Here is a 4239-nt window from a genome sequence, read left to right as displayed (position 1 = left end):
AGGACAACTTTGATTAACTTTTGTGATCCACTTGAAATGTTGATTCAGTCCTTGGAATGCGAATTGTACCAGGGCAACCCCATCCAACAACAAGTATTTTGCCCCCCAGAATCCGATTTTTACTGGGGGACCCCCTTCGAAACACGTCTTCTTTTACATATTAAATTAAATCTTCTATTACGTCATATAGGTATTCGTACTAGCATTTAATGCTACAGTTTAATGGGTAAATGAATTTATCAGAGACAGAAATTCAACAAACTAACAAACACACACACACACGTTTGTTTTTGTGAATTGTGGGGACTTTCCATAGACTTCTATAGTTTTTATACTGACTAAACGATATTGTCTATCCCCTAACCCAACCCTAACCCTAAACCTACCCCTTACAAAAAAACATGTTTGCATCGTTACATTTTCAGATAAACATCATTTACTATTTTTAATAATTTGACATTGTGGGGACCGCAGGCCGGTCCCCACAGTGTCAAAGATTTCAGGTTTTACTGTCCTTGTGGGGACACACTGTTAGACTTATATTTGTGGACGTAACATGAGTCGATCTGCGGAATGTGTGGTGAATGTTTTGTCCAGCAGTGTTTCTTTCACAGGCTTTTGGCTGCTTCATTTTTTACTAACCACCAGATTGCGCTGTTTTCGGCACATTCAAAGCTTTGAATCTTTTCCCGAAACAGTTAGGGAAAATGTCAGTGCTTTACGAGGCTTCATTTGCCCATCATTACTGTCAACAGTTGAATGAATGAGTGTCACGTCCCGCTTGTTTACTTTGAACCGAAAGACGCTCCCACTTTTGACGCAAGGCCTCATGAGGCGTAGGAAACTTGTGGATAGAGTGTTTTCACGACGCGTCATCAATCGCCCATATTGCCGTCAGTGAACGTAAACAACACCACTGAACCGAACGTAACTTGCATATTTTGCTGCTGAAAATGATCAATTACTGTCTGTTTCGGGCTGTACTAAACGGTCGGACCGGGAAAAACATTTGGAGTTCTACAGACTGCCAAAAGTTATAACAAGGAAGAAGAGTGCAAAAAACTGAGGAACAAAAGGTGTTTGTGGTTGGCCAAATTGAACCAGGATTTCCAGGGCAAGAATCTTGACAACATTCATGTTTGTTCTTATCATTTCAGGTTAGGTAGGTAAAATATTAGGCTAATATCTTAATTAATACTGCTCGTACATACAGTATCTTTACCACCTATTAACTGTAGTTTGTCAAAATATTGCACCCTTTCCTGCTGACTAAGTCCTTCTCTGTATGATGTAGCAGTTTCCACACTTTTTTCTCTGGTTAAAACAGCATAAATTAACAGAACAATGTATTCAGTAGTATGTTAACCGTGCAATCCTTGCTGTTGTTTACATCTGAATAATCGCCAATATGGCCGTGCATCCGGGAAACTGACCAAACCCTCTATTTATAGTGTAGGTGCAGGACTTTTCCGATTCTAGAGAGCATTTGATTGGACAGAAAGTTTGAGGAGAAGCTGAAGTGCAGGCTGATGTGATCAAAATCGTTGATCCACTTTTTTTCCAGTTTTTTAATGTTTATATCTTCTAAATGCAAATTTTGTCATTGTTTTGGAGCATAGTTACTTATAGATAACCTTAAGGCTAACATTTTCATACTAAAAGCTAAAAAAACTTCCCTTAAAAGGGTCATGGGATGCAAAGTTCACTTTTACATGTTGTTTGAACATTAATGTGTGTTGGCAGTGTATGTACACATCTATGCTATAATGATAAAAATCCATGCAGTGGCTTTTAATTAATCTGTAAAAAAAATAATATCCCCTTTTTCAAATCAAGCCATTCTCAGAGGCCGCTCCCACAATAGTTAATTGACATGAGCGTCTTACCTCAGATCAGCTGTAACAGTCACATCTCCATTGTTTCGATGCCGGAGCAGGGATGTAAGTTAAGTTAGACAAGAGTATCTCAGATTGAGGTGTTCTGTTGCTGGATGTAATAATGAACATAGTGGTCGTCATTTACTCCCGTCATCTGAGCCGCTGAAGATGCAATGGATTATGTTTGTTTGTGAAGGGAATGCGCCTCCCGATCTACATAAATGCGTCTATGTTCGCACAAATCATTTGTGATCCAGCTTCATCTACAGCAGAAGTGAGTATAAGTTTTTTTTTATGAATCTCTGCAATCACCTTTCCTAATAACGTGCTAGTTAGCAAGTTTCGCGGCTAAACACACTAAATGCAGCTAAAGTAAACAATCTCTCAAAGCACCTCGTCACTCCGCAGAGAGAAGAGAGGGGCGGGGCGAGCAGAGCTCATTTGCATTTAAAGGAACAATCCCTCAGAATGGGATGATTTTTGCAGAGCTTATTTTGACAAGGTAAAAAAGGTGTTGTTTTACACAACCATTGAGAATTTTTAACCAAAGTATATTATAGACTTTTCAGTAAGACCCTAAAGAATCATATCAACTTGTGGAAAATGGGGATCCGATTACTCCTTTAAGAAACTGCTTTATGTTTTACCTTTCATTGTACAGAGCGCCGACAATATCTTCTTTGACCTTTAAGGGCCTGGATGGAAACCTTGGTATTAGAGTATTATTCTTTATAGAGTCAAGGAGTCCAAAACATTGGTGGCCCTCCCTCGCAACACACAAAAAAAAACACTTATCATTTCCTCAAAGATTATTACCTATTATATTGTCATTCTGCCCATTAACAAATCCGATTTTTAAGGAAGCATTGCAATTTTAAAGGGGCGCGGAGAAAGGCAGCATGTGTGGGCCACATCAGGATGGTGCATCACTGTGTCATTAAGGCTATTGCCTCTTATTATTCCCAAACTGCAGATCAAAGACCAGGCACATTGATTGAAGACTCCAAAAGCTGCCGTCCACTCACACAGACCTATACGTGCATCCATATGGAAACCCTGCATACTACACTCGCTAACTAATAGAACAATGCTGTGGCAAGACTTTGAGTAAACATCGTCCAATTACTTTTAACCGCCTTTAATAGGATGCTGTGGCTTTTTACAAACTATAAGCAGGCCGTCTTGCTCCAAAATAGAACCTTGTGGAAATCCGTGGGATCGGCCCGCAGACAGCTCACTGGAGCCTGTTCTGTAATCCAATGGAGAATACCACCTACTCAACCCTGCTCAGTGACGTACATCCATTCATTTATGACATAATTCGTGGTACGGACTCATGCTACACAAACACGACTTAATGTTTATTGCCGTGCTTTGGCTAAAAATATTTTTGCAGGACTGAGGCATAAGCGAGAGCTATGAGTCCTTTATGAGTGTTTCTCCACAAAGAGTGAGATTGTTTAACAAAACACAACCGGGAATGAAAATCAACATTTTTTGTAGTCAGAATATTTTATTTTCTTACTTTCCACGGCTAATTGGGATCAGATGGAGATCTAAAAATATTTCAAATTATTTTGGGTTTGGTTTTATACTTTATACCGTCACCGGTACTGAGATTTTTTACTCGGGCTGTGATAATTACAGTTCTGTACATATACGTCTCCATACATACAAAGCCACCCTGGTATGACTATATCAAAAAGGCAGTTTGAAAACAAATGTATTTGTTTAATTAAACATAAAGGAACTGAACTTGTATTTTCCCAAATTATACTTTTTTACTGTCTTTGTTTTTTTACTGTTCATGGTTTTGTTTATGACAAATGGCACAGCTGTCATCCAGATGGGCCGTACTGCAGTCTGTACAGGAGAGGAGGGACAGCACTGTAACACAAAAAAACCTTTAGCAGGTATAGAGTACTTACAGCACCTTCACAAATCAGAATATTGTTCCTCCTGAATAAACACATTAAAACAGAAAACATTAGATCATGACTTAAAATAAGATGTTATTGAGAAAAGTCATGGTTTAATGAGCTCACTGTTTGGAGTGCACTTGTGCTGTATTAAATGGTCCAGAAAAAGATATTTCAGTTTTCTCTTGTGACCGAGATTCTCAGGCATCTCAGACACACCCTGACGGTCATGGCAAATTAAAACTGTAGGTTTTCAGAAGAAAAGACTACCCTCACAATTGCACCTTTTAAACATGTCAGTGGCGGAGTGCCTGCAATTTAGAACACTGTGACATAACAGGAAGGTCATGACCTAACGACGGCCCAACTGTTTGTTCTAATAGGGAAGCAAGGGGGAAAAGTGCAAATAATATAGTGTAACTGATGACATAATTGTAAATAGG

Source organism: Labeo rohita, chromosome 6 (assembly GCF_022985175.1).
Source record: "Labeo rohita strain BAU-BD-2019 chromosome 6, IGBB_LRoh.1.0, whole genome shotgun sequence".
Lineage (NCBI taxonomy): Eukaryota > Metazoa > Chordata > Actinopteri > Cypriniformes > Cyprinidae > Labeo > Labeo rohita.
The sequence above is the reverse complement of the archived record's forward strand: the minus strand, read 5'-3'. Positions refer to the sequence as shown.